Consider the following 23,911-nt stretch of genomic DNA (forward strand, 5'->3'; position numbering starts at 1 on the left):
CAGAAGAGTTTTCTTATTCAATACTTCAAGGCAACTAGTGTTCTGCCCTCAATTTTATTTTTATTGTTTTTGAATGATTAATATACAGGCATTGACTAATAATTTCTTTTGCAGAATTGAATTGCAATGTTATTGATGGGTTTGGAAATGGGACCTGAAGATATATTATCATAACTATAGAGCTTAAAACATTAAGCCAATGGGGTCAAAAAAAAAACATTTAAGTATATCTAAAGCTGAACTTCAAAATAAAAATTATGTATGACTATTTTGACAACAGATGACAAATCCTTATTGGCAGTGGTGCTCAGACATTTATAAAAGTCTCATCCAACTGGAAAACTAGAAGGGATATAAACTACAACCAGATCTTCTTTTATGTGCTCTCTATTTTCCAAACAAATCGGGTGTGAGGCAAATGATGGGAGTAATGTTGCTTCTCATAAGAGATTGATTTTAAATGGATTTTCTGGTACGATTCCAAAGACGAAGTGCACACCGCCAAGACTTAGGGAGACTCCAAGTGCCTCGGGCTCCGAAAGGATTCTTGAGCTCTCTGGCCTTAAGCCAAATGATATGTCAAAGAATAATCAAGATTACATTAGAGCTTTTCCTAAAGTGAAGGTAACATTCAAAGTTGGGATGACCGATGTCTCTTCGGAGAAGTTCATTAGGATTTTATGTGATGGGTGCGGGGGACACAGTTTTTCATTAAAAAGAACGGGCGGTCAAGAGTCTATTTCCCCTAGGCATCAGACAATACACCATTGAAAGTGAGAACAATGTAATTAATAATGATATTAAGAATGCGTCACAATGGTGTCACCTGTGCCCCTTTATCCCATAGAGAGGCTATTACAGCAGAGAGGCAAGGGCACACAGTATTTTAAACAGGTACTTGAAAGAATACCACCATAAATTCAGCCCCATACTTTTCTTCCCCCAAATCCTCAGCTGTAATCAAGCAGAACATATTCAAAAACCAAGGTCATCTCATGGGTGCAATACCAGTTCAGGAGCCAACAATCTGAATCCCAGTTCCTGATACTCTGCAACTAACTTACTCACATTACTGCTAGGGCTCAACTTTTTTCTCTGTAAAATAAAGAACGCTGAGGAGATGATTTTTACTATCCTTTATGTTCTAAGAGTGGCCTGATTCTATAACATAACTGTAAAAACATTTACTAGAGAGAGATGTTGTTCTAGAATGTAGACAGACAAGCAAATCGAAATAATCTCACAAGATGTAAAGATTTAAAACCAAAAGAACTGAGTTGTTCTCAGATCTGTGAGCTTTAGGCTTTGGCTGGGGAAGGGGGCGTTTCTCAGACCTGCCTCCATACTTCCCTGTCTTACTATTTTTTAGCCCATCTGAGGAACAAAAAAGTAATCAGAGCCTAAAATCCTGACTTGTCTAAATTCTTAAACTGAACTGAAAGATGGCTTTCATTTTGACGTAGCACCACTGTATACTGGCATAAAAGTATTGTGTTTGTTCATTTATATGTAGTGATGTTGAAGGAGGCGCTAGCTTTGGGCAGATTGCTTTTTTCATTAATTATCATCTATGATCTATTTCAGATAAATTAACGCAGAGTAGAGGAAATCTGGGCCAGTCACTAAATATTTATAAATAAACTTGAAAAAATCCTGCCACTGCAGAGGATGGAACTTCAAAGAAGAATAAGATATTTCAATACTCTCAAAATGTGTTTCTTGTTAATCACAGAAAGAAGAACTATAGTAGCTTTCCAGCATAAGTACCCGATGGGCACTACCTTAACCAGATGGTCAAAGTTAACATCTCCAATAATGAAACAAATCGACTTTATTTCCTTCTCATACAGAGAAAAACACATCACTTCTGTGGTGTTCCTGCCCAGAATGCATAATGTGAATCTAATCATGGGGAAACATCAGGCACATTCAAATGACCCGCCCGTACACATCCCAAATTTCAAAGTCATAAAAAACAATGAAAAGCTGAGGCACTGTTGTAGACTGACAGATAATAAATAGACACAACTAAATGGAATGCGTGACCCTGAATTAGATCGTGGAGTGAGAACAAAAAAAAGAACACCTTAAGGACATTCTGGAGGCACATGGTGAAATCAGATAATAGACTAAGGATTAAATAACACTGCATCAGTGGTTAATTTCTTTTTTTGAAAATTTTTATATGTTTATTTATTTTTAGAGAGAGACAGAGTGTGAGCAGTGGAGGGGCAGAGAGAGAGGGAGACACAGAATCCGAAACAGGCTCCAGGCTCTGAGCTGTCAGCACAGAGCCTCACACAGGGCTTGAATTCACGAACTGTGAGATCATGACCTGAGTTGAAGTCGGACACTTAACTGACTGAGCCAACCAGGTGCCCCAAGAGTCAATTTCTTGATATACACACTCACAGTGGTTATTTGACACAATATACTTGTATTTATAAAATACACAGATAAAAGGGCATACTTACAACTTGCTCTCTACTAAGTGGCCAAATGAAATGTGTGTGCTGTGTTAAGAAAGAGAAACACACACGCGCACACACACACACACACACACACACACAGAGTGGGGGTGGGGAATGATGAGGCAAAGGAAACAAAATATTAACAATTAGTGAATTGGGCTACGGTAGTTCCTTGCATCATTCTTACGTCTTTAATTTTCATACCTTTTACACCTTTCTGCACTTAAACATTTACTAGAACAACCATTAAAGCTCTTTTCTAGAGAAAAGTAGCAAAGCAATTTTGGTCACTGCGATGCACTTTAAGGAGCTAAATGCTTTCTCCACCAAAAACAAACCCGCTAAGCTAAAGGAAAGGGCTCAACCTTTCTCAATAATATTCACAATTTAGAAAAAGATGCTACAATATTGAGTACAAAATCAGCTCGAGGCTGTCTCAGAAAGGCAATTTAAGTGGGGAGAAACATTTTAGGCATAAACAAACATTTAGGCTACTTTATCAGAAAATAAAAGTAAGTCTCCATAGTGAATCAAGACAAAGATTTAAATCCTGGGTGGCATCTCTTCTCACCCCCCCTTCTTCTCACTCCCCTTCTCACACCCCTCACGCCCATCTTCTGCCACACTGTCCCAAATCCAGCACAACTCAGTTCTGGGTGTAAAAGTAAGTATTCAATCAACTGGACGTGACCGCAATCACTGGACTCTTAAACGAAAAAGCACGTAACTGAACACGAGCTAGCTATAGGTAGACGTAGTGAGAAAATTAAGTCTTCAAAAAATAAAGACCACACCTACCCACCCCCAACACGTGTAACTACATGTAGCCTTGAAAATAGCTGCCATCCTACTATAGTATCTCTGACAGGCTGAACAACATGTAGAATTTGGGATTTAGGGAACGTCGCCTTTGGCGATGTATCTAAATTTGTGGACGTCAGATTGCTCTTCTGTTAAATTTGGGTAATAATATTTAACTTGGAGAATTACAATAGAGGAGAAAAGCCTACAGCTCCTGGACCACGTGCCAGCATTCCGCTTACCAATACGCACAGATTACCTCATTTAACGCCATGAACATCCCTACCAGACTGGCTCAGTTACGATGTTCCATTTTACAAGTGAGTTGAGTAACCTGTCCAAGGTGACAACTCTGGTAAGAAGCAAAGCGGAGTGTCAAACCCCAACTTAGACGGCTCCAAACAGTCAACAAAGACTGGTGGTTAGGATGCACCACGCGCAGAGCTGTGCTCCCTGGGTCTGGAGGCTCGCTCTAGCACCTGGCAATGCCACAACATTGGCCAAGTCATTTCAGTTCCCTGTGCCTTTCTTTCTTCAAAATTGCAATCATAGTAGCAGCAACATTCTGATGAAGAGTAAAAAATATTCACGGATGATGCATTAATTCAGATATTAAAGAGAGGCTTTATATTGAGAAATGACGTTTATATTGAGAAATATCAGATGGAAATGACGGTAAGCTTCATGGATTTTACTAAAGACAGCAGAATTACATGAAAGTCTGTTAACCATGATAAATACATTGTGTGTGTATGTGTGTGTAAAATAGGCTCTTAGATCCTGCTAGGCTCTGCGCCAAACATGATTATATCTACACATATATATTACTATATATATACTATATATATACTATATATATTAGTTTGGCATTAGAAATACAGTGGTGTTTCGCAAGAGCTGGCATGATCTAAGAACCTCAATGGAGTTATCTATTGTTATATGTAAAATATACAGTAGCTTATCAATAAATGGTTATCACTTGTAATAAATTCAACTGAGAAAAAGTGCCTAATTTTTACTTAAGTTGCGGAAGCCTGAAAAAAAAAAACAACCCTGCAGCTATGAAGATAATATTACGCAGATTTACATTATTCCAGGGCATTAACTTAACATCTACTAAATTAAATGCAGCAGTGCCAACGCACGAGACAGAGTCTGTGATTAAATAAAAGGCACAATAGACAGTAACTGTTTTGAATGTCTTGTGATGCTTTTAAAGCTCTTTAGATGTACCCAGCCACAGGACACTAATTTTAAATGATCAACTCTTATAGAGTAATTGGAGTATAGTCTTAACTCATTTAATATTACTTACAGAGCTGACGGCTTCTGTGTCAGCTAAGCATACAGGTTTTTATGGAGCTATTTTGTACATACTTTGGAGTTTTCTTTTTAATGCCTCTATATAATTATAATTAGTTCAGGAGGCCCAGTAACACTTTGAGATAATTGTGCATAAATTAATTGCTAAAGGGCACAATTAACTTTTTATTAACGTTTGCAATAATAAACATTCAACTCGGTTTCTAATATTTCATAAATTATATTCCATATTTTAATTGCTCCTATAGCAAGTTTTATTACTTAATGTCCTTGAATATTTGCCTTGGGGACCAAAGCAAGCACTCCAACATGCTTAATCCCAAAGAAAACCTGTGTTCAATTAGACAGCAGGAGTCAAGCAAGCACTGAATGAAATCCCCCTCTGCTGCAAGAAAGAGTTACAAAGAGGCATTCCTTCGCAGGAAACTTCTCTATGGGAAGATAAGCCAACGATAAGAGTAATGCTTTCATAAAATAATACAACTGACCTCTTTAAGGAAACTGGGCTTTTTTAACCACAGAAATTAAGCATCACCCTGAGCCACCCAGGCGCCATGTTACAATTCAGGGCATTCAATCACGAATCAGGTTCACCAATGGTGTGGTAGGCTTGTTCCTTCTCAGGACTCACAGTGGAAACCATGCATTCCGACTCTGAGTAAGCCTCCCACCCCATAGAGAAAAAATAATACTTAATTTCCCAAAGAGGCATCCTCCAAGCTCTCTGCTTTGGGGTTACAAATCTGGCTCCAGAATACTGGGAGAGAGTATTGGAATCTCTCTCTCCACGAGGAGAGAGATGGGATCTCCACGTGTACTTAGCGGACATTCACACGATCTAGTGATTTTCAGTAAAATTCCTTCACCTCGCTGACCCTCATTTGCACCTGATGTTTTATGACCAAAAGCTTCTCTTGAATGTCGTTATTAAATATCCCCGAGACCAGGAAGCACTTACATGATTGGCTGATTTAAGGATGGACTCTATTTTTGACATCTGGAACCACTCCCCCAAAGCTTCTGTTTTAAGGTCTCTTGAAAGCTTTGTTACTCCACAGTTGATGAACAGAGGAGCCTTCAAATATAAAAAGGCTGTGGGCTTTCCTCAGAACCAGAACAGAAGGATTCATGGAGAACCTTACTCTCCGCACAGCCTGGGCTTAGAGTAGCCCTCACAGGCAAGAAAGAGAAGCTGGATCCTCTGGAGGTCACAGAGAGGAAGACAAGAGCGGGACGGGGCAGCCTCTGACATGCCCTTGGAGTCAAGCAGTAGAAACATGGAGTAGGCTCCACCACTTACGGTCAAGCTAAGGGATGCTCTGTAGGTACCAAATGGCGGTCTTTGCCGAGTCTCCTCGTTCCATTATATATTTAAGTGGGGGGGGGGGGGCGGGGGAGCAAATATAGAAAAGTGTATTTGTTTAAAGATTTCCATTACATACTCTGTAAATGAAAAGGCAAATTGCAAAACTTGATCATGTATTTTGATTTCATTTTGTGTTAGAAAATAGTTTGATTAGGGGCGCCTGGGTGGCTCAGTTGGTTGAACATCTGACGTGTGATTTTGGCTCAGGTCATGATCCCAGGGTTGTGGGATCGAGCCCCAGGTTGGGCTCTGCACTGGGCATGCAGCCTGCTTGAGATTCATTCATTCATTTTCTCTCTCTCTCTCTCCTACTCTCTCACATGCTCTCTCAGAAAAGAGAGAAAGAGAGAGATAAAAGAAAGAAAACAGTTCAATTATGTGTACGCATATGTGTTTTTAAATGCCAAAGAAATATCTTGACTCTCAGGAGAGGAGCTGGAGTTGCAGGAAGATAAGGCAATGGAAGCTTTTTGGTTATTACTGAATTATTTCACTTTATTTTTACTTATATTATTTTACTTTATCCTTCAAAATCATTTTTGTGTAAGAGAAATATAATGGAAGCCACATATAGGATTTAAAACAAAATTTTTTTAAGTTTATTTATTTTGAGAGAGACAGAGACTGAATGGGGGAGGGGCAGAGAGAGAGGGGGAGAGAGAGAGAGGGGGAGAGAGAGAGAGGGGGGGGGAGAGAGAGAGAGAGAGAGAGAGAGAGAGAGAGAGAGAGAGAGAGAATCCCAAACAGGCTCCATGCTGCCAGCACAGAGCCAGACATGGGGCTTGAACTCATGAAACCACAAGATCATGACCTGAGCTGAAACCAAGAGGTGGGCTCTTAACCACCTGAGCCACACAGATGCCCCTAAATTATAATAGTCACGTTAAAAAAAAAGAAAAATGTATCCTAATATCTATCATTTAACCTAATATATCAAAAGCATTATCATGTCAGTATACAGTCAATACAGAAGTATTGAAATGTTGTACATCCTCTTCGTGCAAAATTTCTGAAACTCATTGTGTATTTTACACTTACAGCAGATCTCAGTGTGAACTAGCAACATTTTCAGCATGCAACAGCATCATATGGTTAGTATCTACCAAACTGAACAATACAGTTTCATACTACTTAAGTTATTACAGTGAGCACTTTTACAAAAAATAGTAATAAAATCATATACTGCAAATGGCTATGTCCAGGTAAAATAGCTAAATTTCCTAACTACCCTATTTCTTTATATTGCTAAGAATATATCTGAAAAGCAGATCACTTTCTCATTATGTCATTAAGTTAATCAAAGCAGATCACCTTCTCTTCAAGGCCTTGTGAAACAGAACAAAGAAAAACTTCATTTAAAACAGAGTTGGGAGGGCGCCTGGGTGGCTCAGTCGGTTGAGAGGTTGACCGTCATGGTTTGAGCTTCCCCCAAAGTCCTCAGGCTCTGTGCTGACTGCTCAGAGCCTGTAGCCTGTTTCAGATTCTGTGTCTCCCTCTCTTTCTGCCCCTTCCCTACTCTCTCAAAAATAAATAAACATTAAAAAAAATTAAACAGAGTTGGGAGGCCAGAGGTGAAAGCTGCCATGACCCAACAACTTGGAGTCAACTGCCAATCCCAACAGGAGGAAGTGAAATTTACCACCATGGCAGGAGGAAGGAAGAATTTTTCCTTGCCTGGCAACAACCCAGCCAATGAGCAACTGTCACCATCCTCAACTCTCACTTTCCTCCAATGGATTTGCAGGCAAAGCAGCCCCTCCCAACTTCCGCCTTTCTCTCTACAAATGTGGTAACACTGCTCTCCTCTGTTTTCTAGATTTGCCTGTGGTTTTGGCACAGTCTGTGTGGCCCAGAACTGCAATTCCTTTGCCATTTCCGAATAAACCCATTTTGGCGGTAAAATAACTGGCTGTCTTATTTTCAAGATCAACAGTCGAAACCCACCTCGATGACACATAACAGTATCGCTTTTGATCTCTTTCATCTCAAGCACTTGCTCCAATAAGCAGGCATAGTACTCATTAATATTCATAAATTGTGAAGGAAATAAATCACAATGCCTGTGCTTTGTAAACAGCGTGGAGCATTAAAAAATGCTACTGCATCCAGAGGCATGAGGCCAACTGAAGTGTTATTAGCAAGACCAATGTGAGGGCACTGGGGAAGAAAATTTGCTGGTAGGAGTGAGATATGAAGTTTAACATGGGTGGAACCTGGGCCGGAACAGGTTGAAACACGGACATGACTGAATTACGAGTAACTAGTTTCTCACTTCTAAAGAAACAGTTAATCTCATTGTGGATCAACAGAAACTCCTGGTGTTCTGTTCAACAAGAGCACATGTTACTTCACTTTCTGTGACTGAGCCACCCATGGGGAAAAAAAAAATAACTAAAACTAGGAGATATTCCCATTGAGACTATTTTCCTCCACGCCCAGAGAGGTCCGGTCTTGCTGTTTTATAATAAATAGCCACCTTCTTCTTCCAAAGAAACACCTTCTTCCCCAACAGCAGGGCAAAGCTAAGGGAAAAAGCAAGGGGGGGACACGTTTCTCAAATCATTTCCAAGAATGTGAGTCTATTCACGTTGTTCCAAACTCCAAGCTCTGTAGTTGTCCTGAAAATCTTATGAGAACAGAGAATCCACAGTTTCCCCTCCACTGTAAAGGGATCAGAGCTGTGGCACCACTTTCCAATTGAAGCCCGTTTGACTCGGAACTGGTGGGTGAACCCTTACACCCACTATACTCACACATAAGTTTCAGCACACACTTACACACACACACCACTCAAAAGTAACACAACGCACACCACAGACACAAACACATTCACATAAATACTACGTACAACACACACACACATATTTGCAAATATAAATACTCAACTTATGCTATATTTGTTTTATTGAGTCACTTACTTGTAAATTTAACATTAGAACTTGTCTGATATATAAAACAAGTCATTTTTTTAAAGGGCTGCATCTAGGCTTTCAAAACATTATTGTTGTTGATTTGTATTTATTTTTCCTTTCTGTGTCATATCTTCCCCAAGTTTTTAGTTCTGCTGTCCTGCTATCCTAGTTTTTCTTGTCATTTTCTTAAGTATAATAGTTGGGAAAACATCGTGGCACAGGGTGGCTGGGTGGCTTAGTCGGTTGAGCATCCTACTCTTGATTTCAGCTCAGGTCAAGATCCCAGGGTCATGGGATTGAACCCCGTGTCGGGCTCCACGTGCTCAGCATGGAACCTGCTTGAGATTCTCACTCTCCCTCTGCCCCTTCCTCACTCACACTCTAAAAATAAAATTTTTTTTAAAAATGCATCTCAGCATAATTTTCTGAGTGTTTAAAGTAACCAGCTCCTCATTGTATATAGGATATATATGATATAAGATAAATATATAAAACATCACATATAGCTGTATATATTGTATAGACAGATCTCAAAAAGAATAAAACAACTCTTCCAGTCAATTTTGAATACTGATAAGCTGGGGGCATTTCTTGCTCTTCTTTTTTCTTTTCCTTTCTTTCTTTCTGTTTTTTTTTTTTTTCCCCTTCGGAGTGAAGGAGAAAACACATCTGTTCCTGACTTGCGCATCAGAACTCTTTCAAGTCACTTTAGCAACATTAGCTCTTGTTGCTAGGCGAGAGATCTTTGATCCTCCTGAAAGGAGCTACCTTATTTGAGGACATGACAAGGCTCACAAAAAAGTACAGCGTAAACAGTGTCATGTGAATGGCATGACGTTTTTACGCACTGGTGTTGAGACGTGACCTGCGTCAACTCTGGAATATGCCGCGCGTTGTTTGTCGCTTCATCAATATTTCTCTTTGGATTCTCAAAAGCATCAGTTGAAGTATGCGCTCTTCTCTTTCTGACACAAGGACGTGAAAACGTGTGTGCCCGCAAGGATGATTTCCTCCTGCACACTCCCATTTTGCCTCCTCTGCACAAACCCCATCAATGGAGACCTTCCTACTTATTTCTCTGGGTTGCTTCTTCTCTATTTCGGCCACACTTTCTGCTGCAGTGCGATACGAATGCATGCATGTGATGAGTGATGGATACAAAGAGACAGACCTTGTCCTAGATAACAGTTTCTCGGACTTTGTTGGACAAAGCGTACCTAGGAAGTTCACTCTTTTTACCAGAAACCTATGCCAAATTGGTATTTTACATCCACATTTATTGTTGATGTTTAGGTGATACAGGAGTCACGTAAAAGCCCCAATCCATATGTGTGGGATGTATTTGTGATAGACTCTCGAAGACTTGACAAGCAATTGTTGTTACTGCGGGTTTATTCAAAGAAAATAACTTTCCTTCTTGTATGTGGAGAATACAAGGCAAAATTCAGTAAGGCTGTCTTGCTGGGAGTTCAAGACTGATAAACCCATTCAGGAGGCAGAAGATAAAGGAGTCAAGTGAAGAAACCTCGGGGGGCTCATTCTCAGAAATAACCTTTGTAATTTGGGTTTTGTCAGCTCTGTCGAGAACAAGGACAGAGCCTTTATACTAGATGACTGTAAAGTGACAGATAAATCCAAGTTAACTCAATCAGATCCAATCTTACTAATTATTAATCAAACGCATTAATATATTCAGAACAGTAGTAATTAAATAGGCATTGTCCCCCTTGCAAACGTTTGTACCTGGAGTTAAAAATCTATCTATAGCTTCACTGATTTCGCTCTTTCATGGCGTAGGAGAAGAAACTAATGCGTGTTCCAAAAACAAAAACTATAATGCTATGATTAGCTACAGATACAGATGGAGATACATGTAATATACACCTGTGTAGGTAAATTATACATGTAGCTACGTGAAATATATATATATATATATATATATATATATATATATATACACACAATGTTCATATCAATTCTGCGATACATTTCATTCATTGTACACATAATGATCGTAACTTAAAAACCACTGTACCCAATTCACTAGTTGATAGAGAGAAAACAATACTCTTCTGAGCACTGACTATGTGCAAAATATATTCCCATATGTGATTTCATTCAAGGCTCAAAAATTCTTATGAATAAAATGGCCGAGTAAGGAGCTGGAAAAAAACTCTCTCCCTAGCAAAACAGCAATTTGTCTGACAAGCATTTTAAATATCATTTTAATTCTCTGGAAATTGTCCTAAGAGCACACAGTAAAGGGAGAAATGTTCTTTCAACACAGGGCAAAGCCTTACCGGCACAATAGGCTGACACACAAATTCTGACCACATATTGACCGAACAGCAAGCAACTCTGACCCAGAGGGAACAGATAGGAATCAGGTTTCAGAATAAAATCATACTCGTCCTCGGAAGTCTGGAAGACTCTGTGCATGCTCCAGCCTGTGTCCTCTGAGAGGGACCTTCCAAGTTCATAGACCCTGGCTCAAGAGAAGGCAAACAATGTAAACCCCTGAACTGCGATAATATTCTCCAAGCCACAGACACGTCCAATGATAAAGGGTAAACATCAAATTGGCAAAGACTATTTAATCATAATATTGGACTGCCCTAGGTAGCCAGGCTCCAGGATTATAAGAAGGGAATGAAACACTTTCAGCGGAACAAGAGACCTTTGGGGGTGTGTGTGGAGGCCGGGGCGGGGGTGGGGGAGGAAACTTCCCAAAATTAGTTCAAGCGGTCCCTAAGCCAATAAACAACAGAGCAGGAAAGAAGCAGCCAATAACAACAGCCTTCGATAGGACCGACACTGCTGAAGCCCCTCTGGGTGAGTGCAGTAAGGAGAGCTCTCAGATGTACCAAAGCAGAGTCCAATGGCAAGTTCTCTATCCCAAAACATCGTATTAGAGAAGGTGAAAACTGCACACAAAAGAACTGCAGCTCTACTAGATACTTAACCAAAGGAGGAGACAGAGGGAAAGTTTCTTTTCTAGGCTCTGTGCTCACTGTCCACAACACCAACTCTGTACAAGATCACCACTGTCTGCTTCACCTTACAATCTAATTCCCCCTTTTTTTCCCCTGCTAGCAGTTGTGTGTGTGTGTGTGAGCTCAACCCAGGTTTGCTTGAGACATGATACTTCCAGTCAACAGAAGAGGATTTGGATTAGGGGCACCTGGGTGACTCAGTTGGTAAAGCATCTGACTCTTGATTTTGGCTTGGGTCACAATCTCATGGTTATGTTTCATGAGTTTGAGCCCCACATCCGGCTCTGCTCTGAAAGCACAGGGCCTGCTTGGGATCCTCTCTCTCCCTCGCTCTGTGCCCCTTTCCTGCTCGTGCTTTCCCTCTCTCTCAAAATAAATAAACAAATTTTTTAAAAAAGGATTTGGATTAAAAACTGCAGTTTAACTAGAAAAAATAAGAAAACACATTATAAGTTAATGCTATCTATTATACATAATACAAGTGTGTGCACATACACACACACACACACACACACAAATGTATATACACACACATATACCTTTAGTAATTAAGTTATTTCCAACCAGCCTCTTGATGAAATGGCTCTCACCCTTTAAAGTATAAGAAAACTATCTAAACCACTTTTCTAAGATTACTAGATTTCTCGGCCACACTGGGCTGAAATCCTAACATTATCTTTTTGCCCAGTGCTTAAGGCCAACTTCTCTGGTCTATTAACTGACTTGTAGAAAGGAAGAGTAAATTGTCCTTGACTGCACAAACACCCTGATTTTTTTTTCCATGAATACAAATGGAAGATTTTTAAAGTTTGGCAGTTTGCAAACATGACTCCCAAGACAAATTAAAGATCATGAATACTTCCTCCCCGCACCCCCCCCCACCCGCCATAGTTTGATTTTTTTTGGAAGTAACCTTGGCTGTGATGAGGATTCTGACACTGTTTGGCAATCTTAGGAAAGCCAAATAATCTCTCCAGACACATTTTTTTAATTAATTAAAAAAGTGTGAATTTGATGTAGGAAGCAGAAACCAGACAACCTCAAATACTTTCCCAGTTTAAACAACTGAGTGTTTCATAATTTAATATGCATAGAATTCATACTCTCCTCCTCCTGGACTTCTAACAGACGTTCCCACCATATGTTCCCCCCATGCTTTCTGCAGTGATCCGCTGTAGCAATTATTTGATTGTATTGAAATTTTGTTTTATATATTTGTCATCCCAGTAGCTTCTTCACTTCTTGAGGCCAAGGCCCAAGTCTGAAATCTTTTTCTTTTTTCCCCATCTCCATACTCTAAGTTCTATAGATCTAGCTTAGCACCAAAGTGATTCTAAACATGGAATCAAGTGAACTGAAGAAATGAATAAATTGATAGTATTAAGTCATTAAAATTTATCTCCTTCTAGTTCCTTACTTCTACTTTAGAAAATAAAGAGTGTATCAGGTGTGACCCTCACAAGAAGCAGCCACCTGGGGAGGGGGGGGGGGACATATTCCAAGTGGACTGGTCCAATGTTTCCTACCTTAATATGCAAGCTCTCAAGCCCATGGACATGTTCCCAACATATCCATGTAGATGTTACATGCTTTGGTCCTCAAGAGTAACTTGGGAAAGTACAAATATCTTGGTAAGACAGAATAGAAGGTACTCATTAGAAAGCGCTAAAAGGGGCTAAGAGCAGGCATGCTGTGGGCCAAGAGGAATCCTGGATGAGGGAAGACACAGAACAGGACCCTTTGCTTCCTTTACTCCTGGTTTGCCTACCATATGCCAGACACACAGTAGACCCTGGTCCACATGCATCTTAAGGGCTGGCGGGGAACAGGGATTATTAAGCAAGAAGTGTTGCCACAGAATGATCAGTCCTGGGTTTAGGTAAAGGCCAGGGGGATGACTTAGAATTGGGGAAGGCTTCCAGGAGGTGGCGGCCTCTCTGTTGACATCTGAAGAGCTACAGAAGTGAATGAGATAAAACACGGGGAAAACACGGGCCATGCGGTGCCAAAAATGCACATAGAGGAGAGAGAGTATTCAGCAGTTAATGTAAGATCCATGTTGCAAGGTTTGGAATGCTCAGGGGAGGAGGGGACAGAGAGAGGAGGCTGCAAACTTATCCAAGAGTTCTTTGTAAACCATGTAAGACCTGAAAGCTGCATTTAAGAATTCCATCTTAGGATCACAGAGTATTCCTAACTTCAGCATCCATCGGTCAATCTTGCCTACAACACAGATTGTTGATTATTGTGACGACGGCATTTGCAACTTCTCTCTGAAGTAAAAAAAGAATATATATATAATATACTGCTTATGGGAAAACCAAGGTTCCCGTCTCTTTAGGACTTCGTTGGCACATTACTAACAAAAATCGATTTCCTTCTGTGGAGGTAAGTTTTAACTTACCAGACAGATGGGCAGGCAGAGGGCAGTCGCGGTGGACATAACAACCGTCGGACATGTTGGAAATGCTAGAAACGCTTTGCTCAGAGCAGGGACGGCAGACGCTGAGACAAGGCAGGTGAAAAACACCGTCTCCAGGGTGTCCCAGAGGGCAGTGCGGCAGCCACAGGTGGAGGCAAAAGTCATTTGACCAAACTCTAGAAGATTCAAGGGAGGCTGTTTCTTTCCTCCTGGCTCACCTGTGCCTTTACGACGAGATGGGGGGCATCTCTGCAGCCAACACGCAGCATGCGAAGGGGGGCTGGGCTGAAAAGCAGAGGACGGAGCAGAGACAGAGAAAGCATCAATGTCTCTGAAGAGGTCAGTGACGGGCTGACCAGTCAAACTGCAGGAAAACCACCCCCAGAGCAACTGTCATGTTGGAGAATCACCTGCTCACCACCGCACTGGGCATTACAGTAAGGATAGGGTCTACCTGAGGCCAAAATCATCCTGACAAAGGAAGCCCAGCACAGCCTCAGTGAATGGAGTTTCAGAGAAGCAGCCCGGGGAACAGGTGTCACTTGAGCCCATCAGAGCTTAATAGAAGGTAATGGAAAACACACGCCGCAAGCCTGATTTATCGCAATCTCCCTAGAGGTGTATTTCACACTACTTCCAGCCTCAGAATATTACGAAACACCCTTTACAATTTCAGATGGAGCCTACGGCTCTATTTGCTTTATAGCCCACAAGATTCCACAGACTTCACGTGATTATTGGCTCTACTTTCCTCATTGTTCGCTTCCTGCAACAACTAAAACTCCACTTCACATCTAATCACCATTTCGGGTTTGAAGCCGCTGCCTGGTGTTGACACTTCGTAGATGTCGTATGGCTCTTCTATGTCTCCATTTACTGATGAGGATCTTACTCCTTTAGTATTAATCAGTACAGTTGACTTCCAATCAACCAGTTTTGGTATAATCCAAAAAGGAATAATAAATATCATTGAGCCCTACTTACTAACATGCTATTATCTACTCTACTCATGTTAATTGCATTCTGATTACCCCAATTAAATATTTATGCAGAAAAAGCAAGTCCCTACGAATGCAGATTTGACCGACTAGGACTGGCCCGTCTACCTTTCTCCATAAAAGTTTACCTAGTCGCCATTGCATTCTTACTATGTGATCTAGAAATAGTACTAGTCCTGCCTCTACCCGGAGCTTCACATATAACCTACCAACTACACTCACCATAGTACTACTATTAATTTCATTGTTGGCCGTAAGCCTAGCCTATGAATCAATCCAAAAAAGTACTAGAATGGACTGAAGATGATAATTAGTTTAAGTCAAAAACCAATGATTTAGACTCATTAGATTATGGTTAATACTATAATTATCAAATGTCTATAGTGTATATTAGTATCTTCCTGGCCTTCATGATATCTCTAATAGGATTGCTAATATATCGATCCCACCTAATATCATCCCTTCTATACTTAGTAGGGATGATATTATCTATATTTATCATAATAACCATAGTAATCTTAACCACGTCACACTAGCCAGAATACCTATTATCCTACTAATATTTGCTGCCTGTGAAACAACACTGGGCCTGTCCCTCTTAGTAATAGTATCTAATACATACAGCCCTTATTACGTACAAAACCTAAATCTCCGACAATGATAAAAATCATTCCAAATGCAGGGCGCGTGGGTGGCTCAGGCGGTTGGGCGGCTGACTGGCTCAGATCATGATCTCGCAGTTCTTGAGTTCAAGACCCGCGTCGGGCTCTGTGCTGACAGCTGAGAGCCTGGAGTCTGCTTCGGATTCTGTGTCTCCTCCCTCTGCCCTGCCCCCATGCACACTCGCTCTCTCCCTCCCTATTTCTCTCAAAAACAAATAAACATTAAAAAACAGTTTTTTTAAATCATTCCAACAATAATAGTACTGCTAACATGCTGTCAAAACTCAACATAATTTGAATTAACTCAACAGCCTACAGCTTACTAATTACCCTCATTAGCCTCACCTACCTCAACCAATTCAAAAGTAACAGCCTTAGCTTCTCACTACTATTTTTCTCAGACTCACTCTCAGCACCCCTCCTGGCATTAACAGCACGGCTCCTCCCACTAACACTTACAGGCAGCCGATCGCACCTATCAAAAGGGACCCTGCCCCCCAAAAAACCTTTCTATCACAATACCCACTCTTCTGCAACTATTTCCAACCATAACCTTTACCACTGGCCGCTATCTGGTCCAGGCAGCTTAGATATCATCGGATCAAAATGTGTCCCACGTGCTTTCAATTACTGCAAGCTGGAGACAGAGTGAGCAAGAGAGGGGAGAAAGCTGCCATGTTTTGAGTGAGAATAAACGTATGATCGCCACAGGTGAACCCCGGCTAATAAAACGGAATTCTTCCTTCTCTAATTTTATAAAACATTTATAACTACGCATGTATGAAACATGTTCCACTTAAGTTTAAAGGCTAGAACTTTCTTGGGTCCTCAGTGATGCAACACGAGGATTTACACGCTAGGAGTGGACGACATCACACAGCAGCTCTCCCGAGTTCCAGGACAGGGAAGAGTCTGCCCCCTCCCGTAATCATCTACCCTGCTGCAAATGCACCCCTTGTCCGAAGGGCACAGAGAGGAAGGGGAAGCTGGACCAAGCCGATCTGTGTGAACTAGTAAGTGAAAGTTTCTCCAGGTTCAGAGAAGTCGGCCAGGGGTCCTATTTATTCCACAGTTCTTTCCTCCTTCTAGATCCTGAATGTTCATATATACACAGAAATGCACACATTGTACGGGGCGCCTGGGTGGCTCAGTAGGTTAAGCGTCTGACTCTTCATTTCTGCCCAGGTCATGATCTCACGGTTTGTGACAGCAACCCCACTTTGGGCTCCATGCTGACAGCAGTATGGCCTGCTTGGGATCCTCTCCCTTGCTCTCTGCCTCTCTCTCTCTGTCTCCTCTCTCTCTCTCTCAAAAATAAATAAGAGTTAACATTAAGAAAAAAGAAATGTACACATATTAACTTAGGGAAATGGAATACTTTTAGATATTACGTAGAGAAAGATTTTATTTTTGATGTTTATTTTTGAGAGAGAGAGAGACAGAGTGCAAATGGGGGAGGGGCAGAGAGCGAGGGAGACACAGAATTTGAAGCAGGATCCAGGCTCTGAGCTGTCAGCACAGAGCCCGATGCAGGGCTAAAACTCACAAACTGTGAAATCATGACCTGAGCTGAAGGATACTGAAGTGACTGAGCCACCCAGGTGCCCCACATGTTAGGAAGGATTAATAAACTTTAAAAGACGGGGTGGCTGGGTGACTCAGGTCATGATCTCACGGTTTTTGAGTTCGAGTCCTGCATCCAGCTCTCTGCTTACAGGGTAGGGCCCCCATCAGATCCTCTCTGCCCCTCTGGCTCACGCCCTCTCAGTAAACATTTTCCTTTTCTTTTTTTTAATTTTTTTTTAATGTTTATTTATTTCTGAGACAGAGAGAGACAGAGCATGAGTGGGGGAAGGGCAGAGAGAGAGGGAGACACAGAATCCAAAGCAGGCTCCAGGCTCCGAGCTCTGAGCAGTCAGCACAGAGCCTGATGCGGGGCTTGAACTCACAAACTGTGAGATCATGACCTGAGCCAAAGTTGGTCGCTCAACCGACTGAGCCACCCAGGTGCCCCTAAACATTGTTCTTTAAAATAAGCTTTAAAAGACCGAGTTTTCCTTTAAGTAGTCAGTATTTCTTTGTTGGATGACGGGAGCAATACAAATAGAGAGGAGGGGGAGGTACGGGTGTTTTACTGAGAATCTGATGAAAATCTGAAAAGAGCTCAGCTCTCGTCCAGCCGCGCCTTCCCTGAAAGCACAGGCAGAGAGGTGCCCCATTATTCTGGAGGCAAAAATGTCAGATGATACAAGTTGAGGAAGAGAATGGATACAACGTGGTTCTGATGTATAAAATTCATGGACACACAATCACCACGGCTAGCAACCTGGAGCACCTGCCCCCCACGCGGGAGATAGTTTGTAACCAAGAGCTTTTCTTCCATAGAGATCTGAGCGATCACATAGTACAATCATCTTGTGAGTCTCACTATATTCTACACTGTATCCTCTAAGTGGTCATTCAGCCTAAACCCAACACAAGGGATCTGGGGCGGGGGTCGGGGGTGAAGAAAACCGGCAGTTTCTAAGCCTGGCTCCTAAAAAAGAACCTCCCCAAGACGGCGGGGACACGCACTTGTTCTCAGACAAGCCTGCTCTCTGCTGTTCCCCACATCCACACCAATGGTATTACTATTCGTTATAGTATGGACGTGATATTCAAATCACAAATGACAATGGATCACGCTCAGGCCGAGCTTACAAGGTAGCTCCCAAAGAGTCTGAGATCAGGGAAAAGGAAAACCTAGCGACTCATCTTTGTGTAGGATTTGAACTTACAAACCGTTTTCTCCAGCATCTCACCCAGCCAAGAAACCCAACGACAACAGCACAGCGTGGTGAGGGGAGGTCAGTTTCTTCACGGCCACACTGGAAGGTGAATGCCATGTTCACAGCCTGAATACCGGCCACTTTCCACTCACTGCAAAATCCTGGTGCTCCAGGCACAGACACCGCATTGCTTAAGGTCACCTCAAACAGACTCTGACCTTGTGTAACTTCCCAGAGACAAAACATCAGATTAAACTACATCAAAGTTCAGAAACAAATTTAGCCAGTTACTGATTGTTCTCTCTGAGTCGTGCTTCCCTTTCAAGCCTGACTTCCAAATGCCTGTGTGGGAGACTGTGGGAATCAAAGGCCCCAGAGGAAAATGGGATTCTTGGGAGCGTTAGGATAACAAATGCTAATACCCAACACCGCCATGGGCTCCTGAGGCAGAGGGTTGAGTGAGGAAAACAACTGCTATATTCATGCCTTGGATTGGTTGCTTTGCTTACATATTTACTGCAGCTAGTATCATCTGCTCAATATGCAGCCAATAAAAATAGGATTCTGTTAACACTGTTAACGCGGAAGTTCTTTATAGACAAAACCATTTTTAAGAATAAATGATGATGGGGGTGCCCGGGTGGCTCAGTCGGCTGAGCGTCCGACTTCCGCTCAGGTCCTGAGCTTGTGAGTTCGAGCCCCGTGGCGGGGTCTGTGCTGACAGCTCAGAACCTGGAGCCTGCTTCAGATTCTGTCTGTCCGTCTGTCTGTCTCTCTCTCTCTCTCTGCCTCTCCCCCACTCATGCCATGTCTCTGTCTCTCAAAAATAAATAAACATTAAAATATTTTTCTTAAAAAAAAAAGAGTAGGGGCGCCTGGGTGGCACAGTCGGTTAAGCGTCCGACTTCAGCCAGGTCACGATCTCGCGGTCCGTGAGTTCAAGCCCCGCATCAGGCTCAGGGCTGATGGCTCAGAGCCTGGAGCCTGTTTCTGATTCTGTGTCTCCCTCTCTCTCTGCCCCTCCCCCGTTCATGCTCTGTCTCTCTCTGTCCCAAAAATAAATAAACGTTGAAAAAAAAATTAAAAAAAAAAAAAAAGAGTAAATGATGATGATGATGCCTGGGCGGCTCAGTTGGTTAAGTATCCAACTTTGGCTCTGGTCATGATCTCACCATTCCTGAGTTCAAGCCCCACATCAGGTTCTGTGCTGACAGCTCAGAGTCTGGAGCCTGCTTCAGATTCTGTCTCCCCCTCTGTCTCTGTTTTTCTCCGGCTCATGCTCTGTCTCTCTCTCTCTCTCTCTCAAAAATAAATAAACATTAAAAAAATAATAAATGATGATGATTTCATAGTTAGGAAGCAGTGACTCCTTATTTACTTTTCACTGTGGGACCCTACATTATATTTGTAAGAAATATTATAACTAGATGAGGGATGCGTGGGTCACAGGAAACCAAAGGTTGTATGCTTCTCATTGGCACAGCTCTATTCAGAGGAAATTCACAGATAATTTCATCTGTTCAGACTGTGTAAGGTATTTTAAAATATTTTAAAATTCATGGGAATAATCAACACTCAGAAGAATTACATCTTTGGCAATGAAAAACACATTGAAAGGTTTTAGAGCCTTTGGAAACTGCCACTCAAGCTTATTATTTATGAACTCTTTGCTCTTTAAAATTGAGAACAAAGCAATTAACTACAATTTCACACCTTCAGAAAGACTAAGAACACAGTCTGCTATCTATTGTAAATTCCAAAGTGTATTCTTTCACTTAAATTTATAGTTCCATTGCGTAGAAAATTTCCTCTTATTCAAAAGAAAGTTCGAAAGTGAATCTTTTTTTTTCACTGAAAATGGGCAATGCATACCAATTTTGTTCTTAAGAAAATAAGCTTAATAGACTCCATTGTAAAAATAATTGAGAAGCCAATATTTAAGAACACAATACACACAGCAGACCATATCAAGTGGGATAATGTGCTCCTTGGTTTGTTCACTGAATGTGGTGATCAAAATTTGGTAAATGCATGCCGTGATAACAGGGTGGGTTCTAGTTACTGAGCATGAGCTCTTACTGGGGGTCAGGTCCTTAATCCCCACAGCGGCCCTGCTGTACTCACACGGCTACTAACCTCACATTCACTTGAATCAGTGAGACTGGGGAGGGGCACACAGGTGGGGAGGCATGGATTTGAACCCAGGTAGTCAGGTGAGAACTTGAGCACCCCTGTATGCACGTATGTGTATCCAGCAGGTGCTATGAAACGCTACACAGGATCAGTGGCGTTATACCAAAATACTACAACTCAACCCCTGTCCCACCAAATAGGAGTTCCTTTTTGAGAATAAAAATAATGAAATCACTCTCCTGATTTTCAGACTTTAGATCCGCTCAAAGAAAGAATTAGAATTGAACTGGCATTCCCGTGGTCTTTAGACCCATCATCTCTGTCTTCTCTGCCTACTGCCTGGGTCAGGCCCCTGCTGCCTCCTTCTGAACTGTTCTAGGAGATTCAACATCATCTTTCCAACCTCAGCCTCCTGCTCCATTACATTGTTCAGAGTGGCTCTGCTCCTGACCAGTCTACTGCTCAAGGAACCTTTCAATGGGTGCTCCTGAGTATGTGATAAAATGCGTACAACCGAGACTTCTTGTGTCTGGGTCCCAACTGGGCTCTCAACACTCCCCTTCCTTCTCCCCTCAGGAAGTAACCGCTGACTCTCTGATTCAACGGTTTCCATGTAATTCCTCTCCCCCACCCCAGCCCCAGGACTATTCTACGCATACTTACCAAGGTCCTGCTGCCTTTAGTGGTCTGTGCCCAGCGGGCACCCTGAGAAATGCAAACAAACTGTACATGGATCCTGCCCTCAGGGCACAGACATTTAGGGCTCATGTGGCCCATGCACACACCCCGCTAAAATAAAGTAATTCACAAGAATGCGTACAACTTCGGAGATTTTATCTAATTCAGCTGGGAACTGTGTTTTTAGCTCAGCTATTTTAGTTGTCTTAACAACTGAAGCAAATGAACATACCTCGTGTGGAAAAGGGGGCTGGATTTCAGACTGGAGGAGATGAGGGTCATGGTGTTGACCTTCAAGCAGAGAAACGCACAGTGATTTTTTTGTCCTCTCTTCTGATTTCACTTCTGTACTTATTTTCAAATTTGCCCCAAATATACTTTCTTACTTTCCCACTACTGGTCCCACAGTTTTCCTGCTTTACAAGAACTGTTTCCTTCCCTCTGCCCATTCAAAATACATAATACCATTACTATTCTCATCTACAAAGCCGCGCATGAAACCCAGCTCAGGGTAAAATGGCCGCTCCCTTCTGGGAGGTCCCCCAGCTCTGAGCCCTGGGGCCACACTTCCTTCACGATGGGGCGCCCAGAAAGCAGTGTGTTTCCTCCATAACCAGGTCAAGATGAATATATCCTCAGTCTTGTCAGAGCCTAGATCAGGGCCCTCAAAACGTGTTGTTCAACAAATATTTTCCCCTCAAAATTCTCCTGGGTCATATTCTTTTTCCTCAATATATTTCCTTTTAAAATTAACTTACCTTTCATTTGCTTTTTCTTTACATTTACAAAATATTTTTCCACCTGCCTTTTCCATGTCAAGTGCTTCAAACATTGAATCTGTTAAGCCTCCGTTCCCTCACGTGTAGATTGGAGATAACAGTGTTATCTAAAATACAAGGTTATTAGGGGAACCGATTGAAACAATGATGGACAAGGTGAGCACCTGTCAGCAGCAACTGAAAACTGGCGCGAAGCAGAACGACAAGCCAGACTCTAGGCCGGGAACACAAAAGGAAATGTACTACTGCCCTCAGGGATACTGCTGTGTCACAGGGCAGGGAACTATATAGACAGAACGTAATAACATGGAAAATATTAGTAGAGAGATCAGTACAGATGAGAAGAGTCTTTCCATTCAAGATGAGATTATGTTGGATGTTTCACAAAAGCAGAGTATGTGGATTCTAGCATCTGAGGTTGTTTCTGGTTTACTTTTGCCTTGACAAGTCCTTGGATGACATATGGGGACTGAAAAAAATGTGAGGTTCCCGTAACAGTGGAAACCACACTGAATGGATTCTGGGAAGGGCAGCCATTCTGCACACGCCTGTACGTGGAGCCTGGAGCTGAGGTAGGAGGAAGACTGATAAACTGGTAGCAGGCAGTCCTTTCTGCACAACGGAAGCCAGCGACTCTACCCTGGAAAGGGATCCCAGTCATTCACCCCAGAGGCGAGTTATCACCATGCGCTGACCACATCTGTTTGCAATAAAATGCATGAGGGACCAACAGTAAATGGTCCTGTCTTCCCATTTCCCTTTCATTTTCCTACATACATAAATAATCCAACAGGTGCCTATGTGTTCTAGAGTGATCCCCATTCAGTGTCAGGAAAGGAAAATTTCATCAATGCATCTCCTTCCTCACAGAGCAGTACTGGAAACATCCAGGGATAGAACAGAATAGAGAACCCAGAAATGGACCCAGAAATGTATGTCCAACTGATCTTTGACAAAGCAGGAAAGAAGAGCCAATGGAATAAAGACAGTCTCTTCAGCAAGTGGTGCTGGGAAAACTGGACAGCGACATGCAGAAGAATGAACCTGGACCACTTCCTTACATCATACACAAAAATAAACTCAAAATGGATAAAAGACCTAAATGTAAGACAGGAGCCATCAAAATCCTAGAAGATAAAACAGGCAACAAACTTTCTGACCTCGGTCGCAGCAACCTCCTACTTGACGTGTCTCTAGAGGCAAGGGAAACAAAAGCAAAAATGAACTATTGGGTCCTCATCAAGATAAAAAGCTTCAACTGGGCTAAGGAAACAACCAACAAAACTAAAAGGCAACCGACGGAATGGGAGAAGATATTTGCAAATGACCTATCAGATAAGGGGTTAGTATCCAAAAATCTATAAAAAAGCTTAAACTCAACACCCAAAACACAAATACCCCAGTGAAGAAATGGGCAAAAGACATGAATAGACACTTTTTTAAAGAAGTCATCCAGACGGCCAACACACACATGAAAAGATGCTCAACAACACTCATCATCAGGGAAATACAAATCAAAACGACAATGAGATACCACCTCACACCTGTCAGAATGGCTAAAATGAACAACTCAAGCAATGACAGATGTCAACAAGGATGCAGAGA

General features: G+C 41.9%; 1 long non-coding RNA gene across 10 annotated transcripts in view; it reads right to left on the reverse strand.

The window, feature by feature from the left end:
• LOC109494948 overlaps positions 1–23,911 on the reverse strand; it is a 415,303-nt gene that overhangs the window by 168,818 nt on the left and 222,574 nt on the right. Inside the window, exon 3 of one of the 10 annotated variants that reach the window (XR_006590572.1) lies at positions 14,271–14,573. The exons of the other annotated variants lie outside the window; for them this stretch is intronic. This is a non-coding gene — a long non-coding RNA (uncharacterized LOC109494948). The remainder of the gene's footprint in view (positions 1–14,270; positions 14,574–23,911) is intronic. 10 annotated transcript variants of the gene reach the window in all.

This window comes from Felis catus, chromosome E2 (genome assembly GCF_018350175.1).
Source record: "Felis catus isolate Fca126 chromosome E2, F.catus_Fca126_mat1.0, whole genome shotgun sequence".
NCBI classification, from domain to species: domain Eukaryota; kingdom Metazoa; phylum Chordata; class Mammalia; order Carnivora; family Felidae; genus Felis; species Felis catus.